This window comes from Meriones unguiculatus, chromosome 19, assembly GCF_030254825.1.
Source record: "Meriones unguiculatus strain TT.TT164.6M chromosome 19, Bangor_MerUng_6.1, whole genome shotgun sequence".
In the NCBI taxonomy this organism is placed as follows: Eukaryota; Metazoa; Chordata; class Mammalia; order Rodentia; family Muridae; genus Meriones; species Meriones unguiculatus.
The window spans coordinates 71,119,849-71,145,812 of record NC_083366.1 but is presented as its reverse complement, the minus strand read 5'-3'; the positions used below and the strand labels follow the sequence as shown (position 1 = coordinate 71,145,812).

At 38.9% G+C, this 25,964-nt stretch overlaps 1 long non-coding RNA gene across 1 annotated transcript in view; it reads left to right on the top strand.

Annotated features, from left to right (window-relative positions):
* The window catches only part of LOC132649162 (uncharacterized), a 47,798-nt gene extending 24,201 nt beyond the window's left edge, over positions 1-23,597 (top strand). Inside the window, exons 4-7 of the long non-coding RNA XR_009587600.1 lie at positions 9,370-9,464; positions 16,505-16,640; positions 18,013-18,145; positions 20,125-23,597. This is a non-coding gene — a long non-coding RNA (uncharacterized LOC132649162). The remainder of the gene's footprint in view (positions 1-9,369; positions 9,465-16,504; positions 16,641-18,012; positions 18,146-20,124) is intronic.
* Positions 23,598-25,964: the final 2,367 nt, after the last annotated feature.

Sequence of the window (25,964 nt, the reverse complement as noted above, 5' to 3'; positions counted from 1 at the left end):
AAAAAAAAAATCCTTGAACATTTATTTTCTAAAATGTATCCCTTATATTAACACAGATCTATTACGTAGATCTCAGTCATGGTGATACTATCATCGCCAACCTGAAGGCCTTTTCAGAGAACATTTAATTCTATGGCAGCCTTTATTGTACATTAGTTTTATTAGTGTTTGCTTGCACATTTAATTCACGATAAAAGGGTGTTTGTTTTTAGCTTCTAGACTTTTATTCTGGCTGCTAGTTGGTCTAATTTTATTTCTTTGGATCAGCTGTCTCCAAACTGAATGCACTAAAGTAATAACAGTTTTACTGTATTACATGGGTTTGGTGGGTGAGAAATTCAAGGGAAACTAAAATCTCTTCATTGTATGGAGGAAGGTCACTCATATAGCAGAATGTTTTAAGGTCTTTAGTTTAACATTAGAATGGCTAGCCAGCTAGTTTTAATTGCTAATAGGAGAACAAAATTTTGCTCTATAAAGACAAAGGTCCCTCCTTCCTTCATTTGGGTAATAGCTAGCAGACTGTAATGTTGGCTTTATGTATCAACTTTGCTAGATCATCATACTTAAATAATTAATATGACAGCCTAAATATTTAACAAAATTTTGCTGTATTGTGTTAAATGGCACTTTTATTATAAAGAACTTTCCCAGAAGTGACAGGAGCTCCACAAGAAAAACAACAGAGCCAACTAACCAGGGCCCAGAGGGGTTTGCTGACACTGAAGCACCAACCAAGGACCATGCATGAAATGGACCTCAACCTCCTACAAAGATGTAGCCAACGGGCAGCTTAGGCTTCAAGTGGGTACACCAGTAAAGGAAGTGAGAATTACATCAGACATAGGCTCACTTGCTAGATTTTAGATCACTCTCCCCTGGAGGACTGCCTTGACAGACTGCGGGGAAGAGGACACTTTTAATCTTGATGCAACTTGATGAGCTGGCTTGGATGGGAAAGGGAACTCCCTTTTTCTGAGGAAAAGGGGAGGGGGAAGGGGCAGGGATAGAGGATGGGACTGGGAGGAGAGGAGGAAGTACTACAAGGATATAAAGTGAATAAAATAAATAAATGAGAAAAAAGTTGCAAATAAAAAACATAAGTCAGCAAGATTAGTCAGAATAGAAGTCTGCATATCTCAATGAAATTTACAGTTAGAATAACCATTCTGATAATGCTGTATTTGTTAAACAATTAATATTTATTACCATTATCTATTTTCTTAAAAGGAACAAACCAGTCTAGGCACAAATTACAGAACTGACTAAATGTACTAAAGAAACCCAAATATTAATCATTGAATACTCCCCCTACATTTTATCTAATCCCGATGAGACATGATAAAATATGAATACTCATAAGACTAGCATTGGAGAGATCACCCAAAAGGAAAATAAGGAAAAGGCCAGCCAGAACACAGAGCTGCCCTACGCTGTGCTCTACCGGCATAACCTGGACTTAAGTTTTAAATGTCCTCTTCATGATCAATGGATGGGTTCTATGGGTCTTCCCTTTGAGTAGGAAAGGCTGCCGTCTATCCTCTGCTGCCAACATGGGACTAACCCATGAGGCCCTTCTTGCCCGGGCTCTCTCTTCCATGTCTCTGAGAGCCTCATCACATAAGAGTGAGAAATAAATGGTGTCTTTCCTTGTAAACTCAGCCAAATATTCAAGAATTTTCATCTTAATGATTTCAGAGTATGCTCTTTGACCTACAAGAATTAATAGCATGGAGGGTGACTCCCAGGGACCTGATGTCAGGTAATTTTGCTGTGCCAAATCTCTGCTGAGAATGTCCTGGGCTCAACACAGACAAAATGCTCCTTACCGTCACATATCCCCGTCCTGTTCAGATAAAATGCTCCTTACCGTCACATATCCCGTCATGTCCAGACAAAATGCTCCTAACCGTCACATATCCCCGTCCTGTTCAGATAAAATGCTCCTTACCGTCACATATCCCCGTCATGTCCAGATAAAATGCTCCTTACCGTCACATATCCCCGTCCTGTTCAGATAAAATGCTCCTTACCGTCACATATTCCCGTCATGTCCAGATAAAATGCTCCTTACCGTCACATATCCCCGTCCTGTCCAGATAAAATGCTCCTTACCGTCACATATTCCCGTCATGTTCAGAAATTTTCTCATGCTTTCTAAGGAAACAGTTTCCCTCTGTAAATACGACATTCAGAATAATTATCAAGAAGCTTTTTCTAGGCATTTGGTGGTTAGTAGTCATCATGCTCTCATAGATCAGGTTCAGTGAGTTCAAATACTTACTTAATAAGATTTGCTTACTTGGTCATTATGCTTTATATAAATGACACCCTCAAAAGTCACACAGGTTGTTTTCTGTAGTCTTCTGTGACGACCCTGAGTATTTCTGCTTTTGAAATGGGCTTCCTCATTCTGTAACTGAGTGTCAGGAGACTCGCCTAGTGTGGCATCTTTTGATGACTTTTTCTCGGCTGCTCTGTTCTTCATCCAACTTGCTACATGAAGTGGATGAATAAGCGCTCTGAGGACCCTGAGAAATGCTCAGCATCCTTGTAATAGGCACCTCAGCCTCCTCCGGACTATCCCAAATCAGAGCACAGAATGAGAAAGTGGGACGTGGGGAAGGACAGAACAAAAGTAAAGAGATTTTTAAAGAAGCTCATGATATGAAAGAGGTGATCTAACCATCATTAGTATCCTGCCCTTCCTCCCCTTCCTCCTTCTCTTCCTTGTCTTCCTCCTCATCCTCTTCCACTTCTTTCTCCTCCTCTGGACAGATATGAGACTCAAACTAAAATGTCAGTCTTTTCCTAGGCCTCCAGTTGTTCTTCCCTGAAGCATCTGAACATGCCAGTTCTGGCAGCCATAACTCTCCCATCTCTGAATAGACACACACAGATGGGCGTACTCACATGCGCACACGCATGCACGCACGCGCGCGCGCACACACACACACACACAAACACACACACAGAGTTGATTCTGTTAGTTTTTAAATCTCTAATATGTGTAGCTCTAAATGTTGTATTGTAATCTGAACTTGTATCCTTACTCTTTTTAAGCAAGAGAATGCATGATCCAAGTAGTGCAAACACTTGAAAAATAGCTAGGTGAGTTGCCTTTGGTATGTCTCCCAATTAGTAGCCTGTTCCCAATCATCACCACTTAGATTTTAGAAGGAAAAACAAATTGTTTGCATGTGACATACTCAATTTTTTTTCTTTATATAAGAGGCTTTCAGCTTTGGCAGTAACAGTACCTAAAAAACCAGCTAAAAGATACCTATGCCATGAGACCTGGACCATTTACCCAACTTTCTAGGGAGGAAGCCGAGTGAGTCCCACAGTTGAATATTACTTTTATTTATACAGTCAATCTACTGTGTAACTACTTATCAGAAACAGTAATAGGGTCTGAAAGTTGCAACACTGCAACCACGGAACTGAACGTAGCTGGCTTGTCTGGTCACACATCATAATGGTTTTAGCTGTGCTGTTTTCAGTGAATTTGGCTGGAGTGCTCTAGGGTGGTTACCTATTTCTGTTCCTGCTCAGCTGACATTTTACAAGTTAGCATCTTCCCATCTGCCTGCGAGAGTTCTTGAGATAATGGCCTCTGAATTCTAGACTATACAATACTACCATTGAGCATGCATTACGACTTTACGTGGAGGGGATAAGAGTAAAGACGTGAATGCTGGACCATACATTTGGTGTTTCAGGCAGATCGCATCCCAAGGTGGGAAGAATTTGCCAAAAAAATGATTCTAAGGATTTCAGAAGAATATGAAAAGCGTTTCATTGTTTTTTGTTGTTGTCTTTGATGATTGAACTGTGTTAAAGTATATATGCTGAAAGTATATATGTGAATACTTATGTATAATATTACTTTATAACATCTTAGCTTTTTAGTTATTGTTTCTAAGGTATAATGAATGTCTTCAATCCTGTCTCCATTTCAAACAGATCTATGCTCGGCATGTTTGAAGTTTAAGGAGAAAGAATAGGTTTTGGCTTTATGGTCGTGTTTCATTTAAATGCTCTAGTAACAGTGTCCAGAGAACTTAGGCAATTATTTGATTCCAGCAATGATGTCATTTACATTTTATTGCTTAATTTTTAAATGACTTTTAACTTTAAGAATTATTATTTTGTTAAGATAACAGGACTATAAAAGATACAAAACTATCTTCAGTTTAATTTCACCAACTTCAAAAGAAGTACTACCAGGGCAAGGATTTGAACAATTAACTGCTGCATGGAGATCTCTGTTGCACTAAGCAATTTGCTCAATTTTTTCCGAGGCTTAGGTTGGTATACGTACCACAATGTATTATGGATAACTACTTAGTGACCTATTTTTTTCTAAGTTCATCTTTTTATCTCATTAGCCATCCATTTACATCCAACTATAACTTCCTAAAAAATATGATTTGAAGAAGCATTATCTTACAAGTAAGTTTTTTCAAGAGAACTTAATTAAAATATAAGTGATTAAATATAATTTAAGCTTATCCAAAACAAAAAATTTCAGTGGTGTTTTACTTTGTTTTGTTTATTATTCTTTGAGAATTTAACATATGTATACAATGTATTTTGATCATATATATAATATATATGTATATATATATATATATATATATATATCCCCGCTCCCCAAATTAAATAAGTACGTAAGTGAAAACAGTAAAACTCGCAGTTTTATGACGAAGACAAGGGCAGAGTACTCCAAAACAAGACGGTGTCTGTTACCAGTCAATTCCCAATCCATTATGTAAATTAAATCTAACAGAATTGTGAAATAAAATTGCTTTTGCTAATTCATTGTCTAAGCAAAAATACACGTTTTAAGGCATATATGATTATAAGCCTTTCTCCTTAAATGGAATTCTGGAACATTGATAAAACAACTTAAGGCATAAAATATGAAATTTTGGATAATTAAAAAGCTCATGGTTCCTTCATTTGAGCATTTGTTACCTTTTAGCAGTAAATTCCATGGAAAAATTTCTAACTCTTTTAGAGCACTGGATCTCCCGCAGCTGGAGCTATAGGCAGTTGTAAGTCATGTGACATGGGTGCTGGGAGCAGAACTTGGGTTTTCTTCTAGAGCAGCATGTCCTAAGTAAACCCCTGAGGCATTGCACCAGCCTCTGGATAAACTAAGCATTGTTTGAAGAGGCTTTGTGAATCTAAACTAGGCCTGGACAGACCCATACATGATTGTAACAATGTTTGTAGCATTGATGCAAGCTTGTAATTTGGTACTATTCTTTCTCTAGAGCAACAGTTTATTTTGATGATAGGGGAGGCTATTCTTAGAGGCTCATTCTTGGTTTTTGATGGTATTGGAAATGTTTATCAACTTTTAGAAACATATTTTGATGCTAACTTCAAACAATCCATGTTCTACAGTGTGTTCAATTCTATTACATCTGCTGCATATGCCTCGTTTAGTGCAGGGAGAGGGGCCAAATAGAACAGTCTTCATTTGGAAAGATTTAAATTGTTCTGGAATTTGGTGAGCTAGGCATCTGAGCTCAATCAACAGCAGTCAGAAGTTTGCTTTGGGTTGCTAATGGTACCAAGTAAATGTTGTGGTTGTAGTTCTTGATATCAGGCTCATTGGCAAAAGTCCTATCTACAATGCTGCATTCCAAACCAAAAGCACATGGGAATTCTTCAAGGGTTCATTTTCTGCTGTTGATCAATAATCCATATAGAATGAGTCACTGAAATTCTGAGACATTTTGCTTGGCTCTTCCTTAAACGCATGCTGCTTTGCTTTGCAACAGCGCCTTGCTTTCATGGCTAGGTATCGCTTAAGCACTATCACCAGGCTCTGAGACTTCACCTTCTCTTGGCCTCCACAGCTATTATACCCCTTTCAAAACAAACAAAAAAATACATAATTCATAAACTGGCAAATAGGTCCAGGCATAATTTAGTTATTTACTTGTGTTTGAATAGATATTAGGAATAAGCAGACTATGTTTCATTTTAGGGTATCATTATGTTGTATATATTAATGTATAAAACATGACTCAGGGGTGAGGTAATAGTTATTAGAGGTGGAACTATGACATTTATATGAAAGGGTGTTCCACTAGTGAGGTTCCTCTGACAATTAGGCTCTAAAACTACATCAGCCTTTATCTGCTTAGTCATGGTGTACATTGGTTAGTCAATTTTCAGACTTTTATTAATATTAAAACAAATAATTGAAGAATCATAATAGAGTGTCTTCTGTCCAGCATTACTTAAAATGTATTCAATCTGTTTAAGATTATGAGAGCATTTCTAAAGTACAGTTTTATATTCTAATTTCCTTAAGCTGCAAGCTATTTTTAAAGTATATGAATAAACATTGATCATTAAAACCCAAATGAACACAAGTTTTCATCACATTGCAAGTTGTTGTTAATAATTGAGCTCATTTACATAATGCATTCATATATTGGCTGTCCCTTTTCACCAAGTAGAATTCATAGGAAAACAACCAAGCAGATACCTGGCATTTAAGGAGCAGAGAGCTCTAATGCAGAGGACAGAAGGTACCACAGGCTGAGTCCCAGCTTACGCCACTCACCTCTTCCCTAAGAGCTATTTCCAGTTACAAAGTGCTGCGCCAGAACGTAGAGAAAGAAGACTCTCTCGTGCTAGTTTCTGGATTGTAGCTATCTTCTTTACTGTGTGTGCAGTTTCATTTCAGCATTTTGAAACTATAATAAAGCACAAAGTATATGTAGATCAGTGAATTGTTTTTCATTAGAATGAAATGGGAAGAATCTCACATATGACCATCAGAATATCTTACAAAGCTTATTCAAAACATAGTTTCAAGTTTCCAGTCGTAAAATACTCTATTCTTTCTTCATAGAATGAGGTAGGACAACCATATTTCTAAAATGCTGCAGAGCCAAAGTTAAAAGTTTCAGATCAAATTAGGTAGGTCATGGATAATTAAAAAGAGGTAACAGAGGCATTCATTTACAGTATTTTTTTTCCAATGAGCAAACTCTTTTATTTGTTCTTTACTTTTTCTTCTCTTCTTCCCATTTTTTTTTTTTTCATTTTCTTACAGGCAGAATCTCATTATGTAGCCCAAGCTGGATTTGAACATACTTTTTCCTCAGTCCCCCTAGTGCTGGGACTTCAGGGAGTGAGTACCTCCATGCTAGTGTGTGGTGCTGGGAGATAGGGGTAAAAATTATAACCTTATGCTATATCCATACCGCTGAGCTACAGCTCCAGACTGGAAGCCATTTTCTTTGTATTAGAAAAAAAAGGTTTTAAAAGTTAACAAGAAATGTTTCCATATACACTGAAACAAACTGAGGGGTAAGTAAATTGGCTAAAACTGGTGAATCATGGACAGCTCACCACCCTTGGGTTCCAGGAGGTAGCAAGGAATCTATGCAACACTGCTTTCCATCAGGTGTGGGAGACGATCTCATCAGAAACTCAGTGGATATAATTTGTCACTTTAACAGGAAGATGGGCCTGGGATGGACATGGTACTAGGTAGTAGGTAGCAGATGGGTCAGTAGGTAGAGTGCTTGCTGCGCATGCCCAAATACCTAAGTTGGAAACCTAGAACCAATGTAAAAGCCAGATAGAGTAACATTTGCCTTTAGTTCAAGCACTCTTGTGGTAAGACAGAAAATGGATACAGGAGAATCTGTGTGCCAGGACAGCTAGACTGGCCTACACAGTAGGAAAAACAACATAGAGACCCTTCCTCAAATAAGAAGGCGGGCAAGGTCATCCTGGGAGCTTCATATGTGGACTTTTGCATTCACGTGCCCCAATCTCTAGAACTGTGGTCTTCAATCTTCCTAATGCTGTGACCCTTTGATCAGTTCCTCATATTGGGGTGACCCCCAACCATAAAACTACTTTTGTTACTAGTTCATAACTGTAATTTTGCTACTGTTCTGAATCTCGCAAATACTTGAATAACTATTATCACTAAGATGGACAGTTTAGATAATACTCCCAGGTTGATAATTTCATTAAAGACTTATACAATTTCATAAATATTAATATTTTTCTTTCTAATTGCTAAATTTTGTCTCAGAATGTGAGTGACATCTACTAAAAAGAATTGTTTAGTATGGAAATTTACAACCAGCTGGTCTCCTATGTCAGTGAGTGAAATCATTCTGTTTGATGTTCCAAATAGGTAGTGTTTGGCTTTAAATATAATAATTCTTGTCAGACTCTGCTGGAAATCCACAGTGTAAGGCCAGGCCTGTGACTAGTGGCAAACACACACCCTGTGACCTTCAACTAGAGAAGGACAAGTTATAGAAAACACTTAAAACCTGTTTGAAGATTTACCCCAAAACACACCCACGTACACACTTGCAGGGACAGGTCATAAGAGCTCTGTGTCTTGCACAATGTTTTAAACCCAATCTATCTTTTGTCTTTATCTCTTCAGATACATAATTCTTAAATTATGTTTTTTAAAATATACACACTATAGTTTTCCTATAGCTATCTGTGTAAACTTGGGAGAAAATGTATTTCTTCCCGATTAGCAGTAGATACTGATAAATACTGATAAATTTCACATAAATTTTAATTAGGTTATTTCTTTCTTTACTAAGTTTTAGTGCTTCTAGATAAAATACAATATGGGCAGCTAAATTTGAAGTACAGATGAATTATACACATGTCTATAACTGTCAAAAATGGAGGGAAAAAACCACACATTTCCTTTTTATGGAAGCCTGATGTGATTTTCATGAGTTAGCCTTCATGCTCAGTCTCCGATCAGGGGCCGAGTTATTACTGTGTCTGTGTGAGGCCCATCTGAGGGTGAGCAGGTTTGAGAGCTTCCACACCTGTTAAGAGCATGTTGAGGGAGAGGACCATACTCTGATTAGAGAATGTGATCACTTACTTTAAAAGCCACGTTGACTTTCAGGAGACTCTCCTCCACATGCGTTTTGATGGTAGACATTAGCTTGCAGCAGATCAAGACCTTACAGTTACTTGTGGGCATGTGTTTGGACTAAGCGTCAACTAACATTTGCATAGAAGCCATAACACACAAGGCTCAAGTCGGTGACTATGTTGTCACATTTATTCTTACTTATTTCACAGCAATGTCAGCACCGCTATTGTAATACCCATTCCACAAATTAAAAACAAAAAACTGAAACAAACATAGAGAACTTTATTCTTATTTAGGGCCACACTGCAGAGCTCTGTAGAAGCAGGCTTTGAGTTAAACTATTTGATTCTAAAATCTGTGCTTTATCTGATTTTGTTAAACTGGCTCCAGAACAGATGAGAGACTGTTAACAGACTACAGGGAAGAAAAAATTCCAGCACCGATGTATCTGTTTTCCTTCGCAGGCGTGGGATCTCTGTGAATGTTAAGCTGCTGGCAATGCCACCTGTCAATATGCCCACCCACGGCCATCTCTTGTGCACTAAACATCACTTCCAAGGTAATCCAAACACTCTATTGCTCTCTACCACGGCTTTAATCAGGAATTGATTGTCGCAAACTTTTCCACAACATCCTAGCCCACTCTTAATCCTTCCAGTTTCTGGCCACTCCTGCTTTCTGCCTCATCTTGATCTTTAAGTCTACCATTCAGCAGTATTCCTTTCAACTAAGATCTAGATTCTTTCTCCAGCCACAAGGCCTTTAACTCCTTAGGTAAACAGCGTTCACAATATGACATTGCTCTGGCCACTTCTGTTAAGGCCATCTCTAGCCACAGTTCCAGGACACAAGCCTAATGTCAGTTCTCAGAGCAGGAACAAGACCTTCTCTCAGTAAGCAAGCTACAGAACATTCTCTCTGCTGTTTCACCCTGTTCTTTCTCTTCTTTTATCTCCACTGGGCTATTTTCTTTCATGCTATCAAAAGTAGAATTGATGAGATCCAAATAAACTTATATCTTCATGACATGTAGAATCTATTTACTCTTTCTTTCAAGTTTCTACTTGAACAAAGTACAAGTTTTCATTGTTATGATCATGTGTTTCGAGCAACAAATCTTAGTGTTTTACTATCTTGAATTATACTCCAAATGTTGCTGGTGATCTGGGCTCCGATTACACAATTCTGGGTCCTCCTTCACTCTTTTTTAACTATAAATTCTCTCTTTCCTGTACTGCTTGCATAACATGTTTGATTGTAATGGCTGATGTCTTTCATTACATCCAGTTTTATAGTTTTATCTGACAATGTTCCTTCTCTCCCTTAGATTGTGACTTTATAGTATAAATCTGGCAGGCTTCCAGATCATTCTGTGCTATATACTCCAGGTCTTCATCAATCTTGTAGAAAATCCTGGAGCAGATTCTGTTCTGCATTTCTATTTACTCAGCAAATCATTCTTTTTCTAATGCTCAGTCTACAAAATCTCCAACTCTAAAGTGGGAATGTGGATAAAACTACATTATAACAAACATTTAATTTCTTTCTTTCTTTTTTTTTGCTTAGGACTTGTAATATCTTAGTTGTTTACCAAATTTCTTGTGCTTAAACAGTTTGTGCCCATTTTATACAAGCCAGAGGAATTATTATATTTTCCTTCTAAAGCTTCCTTTATTGACTAGCTACTTAGTTCCAGGTAGCATTCCAAGCCAGTGATGTAGTAGGGCCAGTTAGTGCTCTAGCAATATCAGGTTGTCTATTTGGAGAAAAGAGAGCAAGTATCAATTGTCCCATCAAATTCTGTACCTATCCACAGTTCTTCTTTTTAGGTACAGGAACTAGTGTTTAACATTTCCTAACTTTGGAAGACTGTCATAGAGAAGAAACCCAAGTTATTTTTTTGCCTGCCAGGCAGGCACTCTGTCATGAGACTACATCTCCAGGGTATTTTTTTTTATTTTATTTAAAAATCATTTTGAGACAGCATTCCACTTATTAGTCTAAACTGGCCTGGAACTTCTATAGAGCCCCCATGAATCTAGAACTTTCCATCTTCCAATATCAGCTTCCTATTAACTGAGATTAAAGGCTCAGCTCACCAGGCCTGGCTGGGCAGAAAGTACCTTATACCTTATACCTTATATATATTCAGAATACTTTCTGAAGTATTCTTTTTTTCCCCTAAAGAGCTCTCCCAGTGGGCTAGATTTTGTCTATTCCACTTCTTTCTTTGTGGAATGTTTTCCATTTTTCACTTTCCCTGTGCTATCTCAATACCTTTTACAACTCCATTCCTGTCTACGCTGCTTTTCTGTGTTCTACATGTTTTTCTTTTTCAGTGTAGCAAGGGATAAAAATCTGTATTTTTGCTCCTTCCGTTTTTCTTGGAGCACCTGTTACCTTGTAGCACCAAGTTAATATGTGATCAGCGTAGCTGGTGTTTGGGCAATCATCCCTCTCCTTCAGAAATCTACATGAACAGTTTTCAGGGTGCAGAAGGCTTCAGTTTTTCCCATCCTTTGCTTTTATGAGCCGTTGATCCCTTCTTACCACTGAAATTAAAGTCCTTAGACTCTGAAGTATGAGAGTCAGGTATTAGATACAGTCAGAGGCAGAGGCAACAGTTATTTCAGCATCCAAACTCTTTCTTCTTTACTCTTTGAGGTTCCTACTGTGTAAATAAACCTTTACCTAAGACTGAAAGTGTCTTCCAGTTCTCATGTATGACGTCTGCTTACAAATGGATTAAGCAACGCTGTGGTCAAATGTTACATACTCTCAATCAACCCTTTTGATACATTGAAAGGGGATTTCATGCAGTACAGTAGGTGACACAGGACATGTTAAAATAAGGAAGTATTTAATGATTTCAAACCCGCTGTACAGTAAGATTTGTTTCAAAATGAGAAAATAGTCACCGACCAAATCTAAAATAATTACAAATTCTCTTTAAAAAGAAAATATTTTGCATTAACTTCCAGTGGGAAAAAAAAGTTTTTCTTTTCCTTGTAGGTAGCTTTTGTGAGGAAAAAAAAAGGGGAAGATTTTAAATTATATGGTAAAAAACACGTAGCAGATGTCAAATGATAGCTTTGACATGTCCATATAGCATCAGGTACACTTCATGTTGTTTGTTTATGAAGGGAGGGTTATGTACAAACCCATTTATACCGGATGCGTGTAATTTGTGAAGCTTTATGTCCATAATTCCCAATACAGCTTTTTTTTTTTTACATGAAAGGAAACGGAAATTACAAAATACCTACATTTAAATGAAATTAAGAATGTAACACAAACTGAAATTAACAAAAGACTGTTTTTTTTGTTTTTGTTTTTGTTTTTTTTTTGATCAGTTGTGGTTTCAAAGAAGAACTGGACTGAATTTAGAGTCCTCTGGGTCTTTTGTGACTCAATTTAAAATCTTTTCTTTATTTTAAATGGAATAGATTTCCTATGACGCGCAAGAAGTAGTTAGGGATGGAAAATTCTAAAGTGTAAGTCCCATGGTTTACAGAATTGGAAGTGGTTTAAAATTGTCCTACTGGGGACCCACGCGTTTGATCAGTATGGCAAGGGGCGTGGATCATTTACTCCCTAACGCCATTCTCGAGTGCAGAAGTCCAGGGCTCCAAATGTGGTCACACTTTTAAAATGAAGTACTAAGTCTGCCCTTAAATTCTTGTAACGCAAACAGGTCAAAGACAAAAGTACCTCTCCTGCCTCCCGTTCGAACTACCTCGCTGTGTGTCCTCGTGGCTTTAGCAGTGTTCGGTTAGTGTAGCTCCCTTTTCCCATTGAGAGGGCGGAGTCCTCCGTAGGTGTGTTAACTTGTCTATGCTTATGTAAAATAGATATCGGTGTATCTCTTGTTGTGTGTAAGTACAGAGAGTTGTTCTCTGTATGCTTAGATTCTCCTTTACATGCTAAACAGTTCCTCAGAGAGGCCAACTCCATTGCTAGGGCTTATAAAAAAGGAGCCAGGCTGGTTGTTTCACCATCATCCTCATGCTGACTCCCTGGCTGTATGAACAAGAGAAGAGCGTCCAGTGGAGAATGAGCTTATCTCTATCATGTGTTTCCTGCTTAGCAGGGACCACAATAGCATTTCACTGTCTTTGCAGTGTATTAAGGGAAGCAGTCAAAGGAGGATTCAAGGGAATTCATCAGAGAAAGTGAAGCTTTCCTCCATAAGAGTAACACTGGAACTCTGTTTCCTAATAGGAGGTCTGTGGAGCATCAGAAATTTTATGGCCTATTTCTTGGTGCACCAAAGCAGATCATGATAAGGTCCCTGAGATACTGAGATGGGGACTTGTATTCAAGAAAACATACAATAGGCAGCATTGTTCTTGTTTAAATGGATAATGTTAAAACAATCAAGTTAACGCCACTGTCAAAAACAAAGGGAGAAGAGGTGGCTACTAAATAGCACAGTTGTCCATTCTTTAACATGGACAATGTATCCTTCCCAGCACACAGATGCTGTGAACAATATTGGGCGTAAGTAGATACAGGTAAATGTAGGCCGGTTGGAACCATATTGAGAATTCTTCACATACCACATTGTAAGTGTGGTGCTATCTTTGTTACTCATTTAGAGGCTAGGATTAGTAGTGTCAGTGGGAAAGAGGTCATAGAAAGTTGCTTGGTTTATTGGGGATACTTCTTTTCCTTTGTATGGGGATTATATTTCATTTTATTTTGATTATAGTTTAAGTTTCTCTATGTAATTTGTTTTACCAATGCAATATAAGCAGAAGTAGCATAGTATATAACTCAATTTAAATTACTTAAGATGTAACAGTTCTGTAGTTTCCCCTGTGCTGTGCCCACATTCCTGGATAGAGACAGCTTCCTCGGTATAAATGGAAGAATGAAGGGGAGAAAATATGGTGCAGGATGTTTGTTCCCTACCTGCCACAGGGCATGGCTGGCATACCTGCCCTCTAGCCTGATTTCCCTAGCCCAGGGGTGGGGCTTCCCCTCTCCCAGAGGCCCTGCACTATATGCTCCAGACATTTTGGTTCCTCCCCCCTTCTCTCTCTTTCTCCCTCCCTTGCTTCCTTCCTCTCTCTCTCCCTTTCTTCCTACCTCCCTCCTTTCTCCCTCCTCTGCTTTCCTGTCTTTCTGCATCTCTCCTCTTCTCCTTCCCTTCCTTTTCTCTCTCCTCCCTCTGTGCACACTTTCATCTCTTCTTCCCCTTCCCTCTGCCTGGCAGCAGAGAGCTACTGCTCCCAATAAACCTGCATTTATTTATATATAACTTCATCTTGACATTAGCTCATTCCATTATTTCAATCACTGACCAGAAGAAAAACATATAGATTCGATAAAAGTGTTTGTTATGCAAAGCACTGTGATATGGGCTCATTTGTTTTAATTACAAAATCTAGCAACTACTCAAGTGATAGATCCAGTCATGAAGGGCATCAGTAGGTAACTCATATGAATGTTTTGTATGAAGCCTGTTTAGAATGCCACAAAACATGAGTTTGAGTGCCAGCTCATGAGGAGACAATAATAGCATCATGTCAAGATTATATATATATAATAATATATATTATATAATAATATACTATATTAATGTATGTAATATATATTATATTATATTATATTATATTATATTATATTATATTATATTGTAACTCCAGTTCCATGGGACTCATGGCCTCTGCAGACCTGGAATCTCTGGGTGCACATATACACATGCTGTTAAAACATTCATACACATAAAATAAGAATACAAATTTAAAAGTACTTTAAAACAATGATAGTAATATAAAAGTATAGGGCCACTGTTTCCCTCTGTAACAAATATTTCCTCTCATACAAATGAAAAATGAGGTAGATTTGTAAATGGAAAATTACATCAGAAACAAAAGATGGCAATATAAAAAGAGAACTATCGGAGGATCAGAATTGAGTCTGAACTCTGAAAGTAGAGACTCTTCTTGATATCACGTGAGAGTGGCTTGAACTAAAAAGTTCAAATAGTAAAACTGATCCTCAGTGGCCAAATTTCTTCTAATATGAAGAAATTTCTCATTAATATAATGAGAAAGATGCAACACAAGTCTTCCCAAATTATCGTTAGTCAATGGGAAACAAAGATCTCAGCTGGGACTGGGAGCCCACACGGAACATTTATTGTTTTATAAGTCCGTCACAGCTATCTAGTTGCTGGTGCCCAAGGAGTCTAGAATCTAGAAATCCTCCTCACCCAATTGCAAAGCTATTTTGAACATTTGTATCATAATATTCTTAATATCTTGAACGGCTATGGAAATGCCATTAATCAACAAAACCCGCCTTCAGTGATTGATTATTTAAAAGGTCACAGTGTGAAGCAAATGGTTAGTTAAAATAGTTTCATAGAACTGTGGTGGTACACATCTTTAATTCTAGCACTCAGGTGGCAGAGGCAGGTGGATCTCTATGAGTTCGAGGCCAGCCGGGTCTATAGAGTGAGCGACACAACAGCCAGAGCTACACAGAGAAACCCTGTCTCAACAAAGCAAACAAAAACAAACAACATCCCCCCAACAAAAAAAACACAGTTGCTTAGAACTCGTGTCTGCAAACATAATTTATATATGTTCTTGCTGTGTAGAATCAATGTGCATAGTTAGTAGCAAAAAGGTCTGGAGTAACTGACATCCTTGATGTGTCTTCTCAGAATTAGTTTTTCCAACCACCCAAACTATGCACAAAGCATGCATCTTGTGAAGTTCTACTGTAATTTGTGAGGGACATAAATGTTCTTGTCCTCAGCAAAATGAGAGAAATGAATACATTTGTGCTTGGCATGTGGAATTAACAGAGAAACACAAGGCAACAGGAGAATTTAGATTTCAATAGCATGGTAAATCTTTGAACATTTAGACTATTACCCTAAATAAAATAATAGGTATGCATTGTTTCTTTAGGTTACCAAAATTGTAGTGATGACATCATACATTATACAGTGATCTTTTTTCTGTGAAGTTGGTCAATGAAATGCTTTGCCAACCTCTACTTTCTACACAGTTGTTATTGAGAAGAAAAATGCTGTAATTCAAACTACTATAAATATTTCTAGAGTCATGAGCCAACAAAAATGTGCTCCCTGCTTCTTGTGGCTAATATAAGCTTAGACTCATGAGGTTCATGACCTTGGACTGACATTTTTTGTAAGGTAGAAACCCTATAGGACAGTCTTGCCATTGCTATGATACAAAGTTAGTGTGAATATCGTTTGTTTTGTTGTTGTTGTTGTTGGATATTATTTCAGCATGCGCAAACAGCATAGAAATGATAGAGTAGGAAAAAACACCCCTTAAGAGTATAGAAGCTCTAGTCTGGATGGAGACCTAACATTCTGTTTAGGCCAGGTTAATGACTTGGCTGAAGGATCACTCACATGAAGGCACAGCAGGGAGATAAGTAGGATATTTTTCTTTAATGAGAAAATATACTGTTCCTTCCTAGAATCCCTGCCCCTAGTGAAGTAGTTTTCCAACACATAAAGATAGAGCTTCATAAGTCTACCCACTTTCCTGAATCATTCAGAAAAATGTAACTTCTCTTTTTCTTCTATCTATCTTTTAAAATATATTTTAGCAGAGTCTATGTCAGAAACAGCTCCCTGCTTCCCCTGCTAGAGAACACATAAGAAGACCAAGTTGTCCATTGGGTGTATATGTCAGGGGGCCTAAATCCAGTCCATGAATGATCCTTGGTTGGTGCTTCAATCTCGGTAAGCCCCCCCTGGGCCCAGGTTAGTTGGTTCTATTGGTCTTCCCCTGGTGGAGCTGCCTTGCCAGGCCACCGTGGAAGAGGATGTGTTCCGTCCCGATGGGACTTGAAGAGTTAGTGGGGTGACCTCCTTTCCTTAGGGGTAAGGGAGGGGGGAGGAAGGAAGAGGGAGAGAGGGTGGGACCAAGAGGAGAGGAGGATGGGGACTATGACGAGGATGTAAAGTAAACAACTAAATAAATAAAGTTAAAAGTTCAAATATATATACATTGATTTAATATTGTTTTTGACCTACTTATCTATTTTATGTGTATGAGTGTTTTCGCTGTATTTATGTATGTGTATCATGTATGTCAGATCCACTGGGACTGAGATTGTGAATTGTTGGGAACCACTCATCAATGGTGGGACCCAAACCTGGTCCTCATCAAGGACAATGCCCTTCAGTGCTGAGCCATTACTCCAGCTTCAAACTTCTATCTTTTTCCTGAGCATGTTTTCCTTCACACTTTGGATTTCCTCGGTCTTCTGAGCTTCCTTACTCTTTCTCCGAAGCTTCCTTCCTGCCATGTTGCTATATGTCTGTCACATGCTGTTCTCATACCAGCTTGAATCCCATTGGTTTCTCTCTCTCTCTCTCTCTCTCTCTCTCTCTCTCTCTCTCTCTCTCTTTTTCTTCTTCTTCTTCTTCTTCTTCTTCTTCTTCTTCTTCTTCTTCTTCTTCTTCTTCTTCTTCTTCTTCTTCTTCTTCTTCTTCTTCTGGTTCCCCCAGGCAACTTTTGAGGTTTAACAGCTTGGCTTTCCTGGATGGGATAGGAGTGTCTTTTAAACTCTAATAAAATATCCCATTGGAGTCCATTTTAAAATGTATTTATTAATAAAACTGAGAACCCCAAGTGGGGGAGCCCCCATTCTTCTATATCAGAAAAAGGAATTTATACATAGCCTGGAAATACTAGTTCCAGTCTTTCTTCATCTCCACGTAGCTAATGATCTCAGACATGCTAGTGAGCCTCTGGACATTTATATGTAAGTTTTTAAAAAGTCCTCATTTTAGCTAGATAACCTGTGCTGTACTTTCTGTCTTGAAATTGTATGATCCTGACTGAACACTCTATGGAGTAGTGAAAACCACTACTCAGTAAAGATCCAGTTATTTCTGCAGAAAAAGAAAATGGAGTTCTTGAAACCTTTGAGACAACCATGTTTAATTTGTTTCTAAAGAAATGATTATCATCTACGTTCAGAATTATATGCATTATTATTATATATATTTACTAAAACAGGTATTTGCTGAACATAATGAAAGACAGTGTTGTACTGGATAATCTGTCTCCCCCCCCCGTTTCACTAGACAATATTGTCTTTTACAGAAATGTATGTGCAGCCAAGAACACTGTGTGGTTATTGGATTTCACTTTCAACTTCAAGTGCTGCCCACTGCTGTGAGAGACATTAATATTAAGTTCTAAAACAAAGGTCTGAGCTGGAAAGACATTTGATAGGGTAAAACTATTTTATTTCATTTCATTTTATTTCCTTGGTTAATGATTTTTCTGTATTGAATGTTCTAAAGGTTATTAATTCTGGCCAACAGGACTTTAAAAATATATTTATAACAGATTCTTTCACAACCTTTTAAATAAATATCAACTGAAGAAACATGGCTGAGCAAAACAAATGATAACGAAAGTGTTATGGACTGAGCATGCTATATTTACATATTTCTGAATATATGTAACACTAATTTAAGAAATAGCAGCCATGAATTTGAGAGCAAGCAAGAACAGGATACATTGGGAGGCCTGGAAAGAGGAAGAGGAGCTGAGAGTGGGTGGAATGATGTAATTATATTTTAATCCCCCCACAAGTGTTTTTTTTTTTAATAATACATACAACATTTAAGCACACTGCTGAAAAAGAAAACCTACTTCATGAGGGATAAAGAAGGTAATAAACAAATGATCTATCTGGGAATAAAGAGACTGTCTGGCCCATTTAACCGTTCAGAATATTTAACTTACAGTCATGGCAGGTGAACAAGCCTAAAGTCTCTTTCCTTAAAGAATGTGGAGTTTGATAGGTGACTGAATAGGGAGGGAGGGCCAATGAAGGTTAAAAAGTGGAATGATAAGCTTGGCAAAGAGCTTGGAATGGGGAAGGTGCTAAGGGTACAGGCAAGGCTGGATTTAATCTGTTTTTGTAGTAATTTACAGAGGTTGAGATGCCATTAACATAGTATGATGGATAAACTAAAGCTTCCCAGCGAGTAATTGTGCAGAAGGTAATCATATATGAAAATATAAGAAAATGAAGTGTTATAGACAGAAGAACCAAGAGAAATAAAAGTAGGGGACTCTACAGGTCCAAGACTATATTAAAACTTAGTATTTCATGAAAAGAAAAGTGTGCTTGATACACCATACGTTGAATTAATTGAGTTTAAAATATATCAGTTATCTTAGTTTGCTAAAACTGATATAAAACTGATCACAAACTGAGTACATTAAACAGAAGAAAATTTTACTTTATTTGTCTGGAGGCTGGAATCTGTGCTCAAGAAAGTTATGTATAGGCTTAGTTTCTTCTGAAGATCATAAGTGGTGATCTGCTCCCTCCCGTTCCCCAGATTCTGTTTGGGATGCTGTTTGTCTATGGATGCACCAGCCATCTCTGACATCGTGTTCACGTGTGGTGTATGAATGCCCCGCTACAGAGCTTCAGATGTAATGGACATCTGATAGAAACACATCACACCAAATTACACTTGTAATTACTTCCTTTCTGATAGTTACCTCTTCTGGATATTTTTGGAGAAGAACAATTTAGAAGCACAGTGTCATATTACACCTCGTTGAAGGTTATCTCCATACTATGTTTTGCAAGTGACATCCAGGAAACAAGCTGATAGCAGGGTGGCCAGTGAGGGACGTCTCAGTGATGTCTAAGAAAAACACATGCTTTGCTTGAAGGAAGGGGACAGATTTTAGATCTTCAAAAGAGACTTGAGAGTACTGCTCTAGTTTGCTCTTTGTTGCTGAGATAAACACCATGGTCAAAAGCAACTTGAGGGGGAAGGGTTTATTCCAGCTCACACTGCCGCTCATCACAGAGGGCAGGATTGCAGGGCAGGAACTTGGAGGAAAGCTGAATCACAGATCACGCAGTTTATTGGCTTGCTCTCCATGCCTTGTTCAGCCCCCTTATGGTCACAGAAGACCACCTGCCCCAGAGTAGTACCTCAAACAGTGAGCTGGTCTCTCTGACATCAATCAGTAATATCCCTCACTGATAAACCCACCTGACAATCAATTAGAGACAGATTCCCTCTTCTGAGATATGTGTAGGTTTGGGTAAAGTACAAAAATTAACAAGCATGGGTGTATAGGCTGTTAAAAGAACTAATGATTAAAAAAAGAAAGATGGTGGCTCACAGAAAAGAGAGCATGGCAGGCTTAACCAAAGGCCATATGCTTACTTTTCAGATGCACCACAAAGGTGGTAAATCATGTGAGTACAAAGCCCTGATTAGAGATCATGTTTACAAAGAGAATCAGGCAAGATGGGAAGCAGCATTCTCCACCAGAAAAGAATGGTGTTTTAAAGGAAAAGCATTGCTCCCAATACAAAGAAGTGGCCCCTGAGTCATCTCTTGCACTGAGTCCCAGGATCTGAAAAGCACCCTTGGAAATCATCTGTGACTATGGCATGGGCAATTAGCAATGTAAGATATGCTCTTCATGCATTCAAGCTACTACAATCCAATACTATATACCCAGGCGATACAGGGATGGCAAGAATAACAATGGTTTAAACAAGTGACTAATTCCATAAGACATTCTACTCACTGAGACTGTTCTCATGTCCAGCCTCAAACTTCATGAGAGACTTGGATTTTATCATCTTCTGGTCAATTTGATTCCATACTGTTTCTGCAAGCTGAGACTCTTGACATGCTCTGTAACTCTAGTATTGCAGAATACAATTTTCATTTTGATACATCGCTCTGTAACTGGTCTGGTGGAAAGGTATTCTAAAGAGACACCTTTATCTCTCAATCTGACTGTCAGACCATTGAAACAATAGACTCTAAAGAAATGGGGATTTCCCCAGGAATGTCATGCTGGGAGAAGGGAAAGAGCCAGCCAGAGGAGGGACTAGTCTCTAGGAGCGATTTCACACAGTTCTAACAACTGAGACTGTGGCTTAGACAGCGAGAGGACAGTGGTGGGCAGGACCGGGGCTGTTCAGATGTGTATGCTTCTCCTGTTTTTAAATGTTAATCTTACTTCAGGGGCAGGAAGATGGACTTGAGGGCTTCCCTGGATTTCTTGTCCTTCTTCCCAGAGCCACCACATTAAAGAAATTTTTCTGCTTTCCACTATCAATAAGCCTCTTTTAACTGCGTGATTGAAGACTGTTGGCTGAACCTGAACCCACCCCAGTTTGATAACTATTGATGTCGGCCTCTAAGCCAATAATTACTTACTGACCAGATGTTCAACCAAACAAAACCTAAAGAGAAATGAAAGAAAACCATTCTTTTAGTATCAGTAAGTAGGTGAGGTGGCTTCACGTAACAGCAGAGCAGCCTTCCGTGAGGGTTTGCATACACGTTTGTAACACATTCCCTCTAAGGTCTTTATTTTGTGTGTTAACATGAAAACTTAATTCCTGCATATAAACATAACCCATTTTACTTACAAATGGTGGCATTTAACAGGTCTCTGCTGCTATCAGAGAGATATCACCAAACATTTTGGGACACTGAGAAAACAAAATGGGAGTAAAACTAGGGGTGGGGAAGGTAAAGGCCACAAAACAAGTGAAATAACTAGTGCTGCTCCCAAAGAAAGTGGACATCCCTTGCTTCTCACTGTACTGAGGAAGACAGGACCGCCACTAACAACATTCACCCAGAGGGCACGCAAAGGTGTCCATCAGCGCGCCAGTCACGGCTTCCCCAGCACACCAGAGCTGTGGAACAGCTCAGCAGATAGTACTCTTCGCTGCCACACCCTTTTCAGAGTCTTGGAACTGGAAAACTAAATAGGAACTCAAAATGAATTGCTTTCTTTGTTACAGATTAAAAGCATACGAGAGTTAATCACTCCGGGATAGCTGAGTCCCAGAGGCAAGAACACAGATGATCTCAGAGGAATCTGCTTTGCCCTTATGGTTCTGTGATGGTGGATTCTGTAAAAGGGATAAACAATAGAAACTACTGAATATTCATGAGTGGAATTTATTGTAATGTTGAAAGTGAACTTTAATTTCCTTAAGAGAAATATCTGAATGGTGGTTGGTAGCCAAAAGAGCAAAAAATAGAGGTTGTATTATAGATTTTATACTTATTATGAAATAAGGAGTAAGAAGTGCGAGGATGAATGACTAATTCTGAGTATGGAAAAATGTTATAATGGTGTTCCTATGGGGACAATTGGGATCAAATAAGCCGAATATATTAAAACCATGAGAGTAGTGAAGGGGAAGAATTTGTTGATGACAAACTATTTAGTCTAACAAAGGGTAAAGAGAAAGAAATCCCAGAGGACTATAAAAAGTAATCATTGATGAACACAATAGCAGCTAAATTCAACACAGACGGGTACCATGGAAAAAAATAACCAGAAGAAAATTAGATACTTTACATATGCCAAATGTTTCCTAATGGCCTGTAACCTTCCTGCACAAACATTTACAGTACGTACCTTATCCTCAGTTTTGCTTTGCAAAGTTTGAGTTACTCATGGCAAAATTAGGGTTGCAAATATTCGGTGGAAAATTCCGAAAGTGAACAACTGAAGAGCTGTAACTACTCACTAGAGCTACATGGTGTATAGTTGCTCTGCTTTGCCATTAGTGGTTGTTGCGGGGCTCCTACTATGCTAATTGATGGATGAAGCTTCATCATGTGTACAAACCACCCAGACAGAACGTGATAGTGGGGGCTCAGTGCGGTTCATGGCTGCAGGGACGACAGGGTCTTCGAGGGTTCCTAGCAAATAACGTGGACCACTGAGTGTCCTTTGTGGTCAATTCTATGAAAGCAACTACTTTTCAAGTAAACGTGTTGAAAGAATGGATGAAATATTTGTAGAGTTAAGTGGGATAGAGAAGCTATACTGGGGTTTGGTAACATTCTAATAAATTATTTGTGGGTTCCTGGCTTAAAAGAAAAATGGAAGAAGAAATTTCACACTGATTTACAGGATTTCCAAATGAAATGATCGCTCCTACTAGTTTTTAACTTGTTCCAAAGGAGGCACCAACACAGAGAAAGGCTGAGAGAAGAAGCAAGGGGTACACGGTGTGTGAGAGATGTCTCCCTGGGAACAGCATTTGACAGTTGGAGAAGAGGCTCTGGAAAAAAAGGAGCATTGTGTGTTCAGGTTCCCCAAATAATAGCTTTCCTTCAGCTTGAGACTTATGTAGGCAGACACAAACACAGCTGTACCTCAAACCACATCCTTCCTGTCCAGAAAGAACTGCTTGTGTTCAGTGTCCCCACAAATAAACTCACACCATCATGGATTGTCATATACATGTCTAAGCGAGGGTTAAGGTGAAGTTCTTCCCGAGGCTTAGTGCATGGAGAAAGAAAAAGCCACACAAACAGAAGCCTGGACGTATGGTAGAGGGAGGAGCAACTGAAGATATATGTTTATGCTATAACATTAGAGATTAAAATTAAAACATACTTCTTTTATCTCAATGTAATTGAGGTATTATTCAGATATAACAGATACCCAAGGCAATCCACTAACCAGGAGAACACTTACTTTGGCTCTTGCTTTGGGAGGTTTTGTTTCTGAGCAAATGGTTGCTTGGTTTGGGCTCATGGTGGCAGGTATGTCGTGGCAGGAAGTGAGCTGAACAAGCCTGATTACCTCGCAGGGCTAAGAAGAAAAAAAGCATAGGTCTGGAGACTTTTGATCCTTCTCGAGGGCAATGCTACACCCACCCAAAGGCCTAAGGCTTTCAAACAAGGCCTACCTCTAAAGAGGTTCCGCCAACTTCCAATACTGCTATGGTAGGCAAGGCTGAGATATTTGGGGAACAGCTAAGATACAACCTTAGTAAAATAAACACTGATGATGATGGTGGTGGTGATGGTGGTGGTGGTGGTGGTGGTGGTGGTGATGGTGGTGATGGTGATGTGATGGTGGTGGTGGTGGTGGTGGTGATGGTGGTGGTGGTGGTGATGGTGGTGGTGGTGGTGATGTGATGGTGGTGGTGGTGGTGGTGGTGGTGATGGTGGTGGTGGTGGTGATGTTGTGGCGATGGTGGTGGTGGTGGTGGTAATGGTGGTGGTGGTGGTGGTGGTGGTGATGGTGTGGTGGTGGTGATGGTGTGGTGATTGTGGTGGTGGTGGTGGTAATGGTGGTGGTGGTGGTGGTGGTGATGGTGGTGGTGGTGGTGATAGTGGTGATGGTGGTGATGGTGATGGTGATGATGATGCTGGTGATGATGGTGATGGTGGTGGTGGTGATGGTGGTGGTGGTGGTGGTGGTGGTGGTGGTGGTGGTGGTGGTGGCAGTGGTGGCGTGGTGGCTGGTGGACAACATCAGGAACTGTGTGTCTGCACAGAATGGCAGAAGCTATATTTCAATTGACTTATTATCCATTTTAGTTTTACTCTTATTTGCCTACAGGTAGAAGTGTGCTAAAAGCCCAAACCAAACCAAACAAGAAACTCACGCATAGATTATTTTTGACCCCTGTTGCACTGTAAGTTAGCACATGACAGAGGTCATGATATGAACTATAACTGGAAGTCGGCTCTAATCGATCCTTTTTGTGGAACCCTGACCACGCTGAGCCCAAGGGTCACCAGGGGCCCCCGTCACTGGACTTCTTGAGCACTGCACAAATGTTTCCACGGCTCAGGACTTCTCTGTCACTCATCTCAGAATGTAATTTTTAACTAGTAGAAAAGTTTAAAATAAAGGAAGGAAGAAGGAAGAAACAGCATAAAAGTAAAAAAGGGATTGAAGGGACAGGCATACAAAACCAGAACATATCCTTTGCAATTCACAAATCCAGTCCTTTATGCAAAAAACAAATTGATAAATCTAGATTGTTTCTATCAACATGGAAATCTAGAGGAAATTATTATATATCGTTTACTTCAAATTTGTGGGGCCAGTTTAATTTCAGATGTGGAATTTTTGTAATTATTTAATCATTTTTAGTTTTATACATGGAATTTAACATGGCATTCCTCCTAAAGAAATGTAAGATATTTATAATGTATTTCTTTATGACAATTATTCAAAATCCAATCTAGAATTTTAACCTTAAATAGAAAAAATTAGCATATGTAATTCTCTAAGCCTTTTGTAGAAGATGGTCTTTAGACTATAGGGAGTCTTAGCCTCATATTGGGAGATGGTAAGCCCAGACCACAGGGTAGCAGACAAGAGGCTCAGAGAAAAACATAAAAGAACACAATGACTTTTATTTGTGTAAAAACCTGAGCATGTCATCAATACATCCTAGGCCTCCCTGGTAGATCTCCCTGTTTGCTTTCTTCCCCAAGACTGATAAAAGGTGAAACCATTATTAGGTAACAGTTTGTGGAAGAAAAATATCATGCTGCCTGAGGAATCTGAGTGTCTAGATAAGAAGAAAATTGCTGAGATACTTACGTTAGCCCGTACCCCAAGCTCCATAAATTTGTTTCCATAGAACAACAGGAAAAGGTAAAGGAATCCTAAGAATGGCTAGCCACCTCTATAGAAAATGCCTGTTTTTAATCCTCAGGATTTCAAAACATTAGGAGAATTTTGCCAACATGTCTCAGCAGATCTGGAGAATGACAGTGGAAAAAGACAGGAGACAAGTCAGAAGAAATGATCCTTGTGATAGAAGGAATTGAGTGCAGCTTCCTTAATGCTGGGATTAGAAGGTTCCTTCCATTCAGTGCTTGCATCTGAGGGACAATAAGGTTTGCTGATTGGAATTTTGAAGCATTGGAAGATGCTCAGACAACTTCTCATTGTTTTGGTTTTCAAGTCTCAAAACCAAACCAATATAATTCAAAGCCAGCTTAAGTCTTCAAATTAACATTTGCTACCAATTAGCTCATAACGAGTGTTTGTCTGAAACATTTAATGACCATAAGAAATCTTTCAAAACTGAAGAACTTTTATGTTTCAGACTTATGTTACCCTGCCTGACTTCTTATTGCAAAAAGTTTGATCACCCAAAGAGTTCATAAGGTTTTTTAACAGAAGAGTTGCCCTCAAACAGGATGATGGGGTCCTTGCCCCTCTTCAGCAGCAGGCATGGGAAATCCTTTGAACAAAGCGTAGATCTTGAT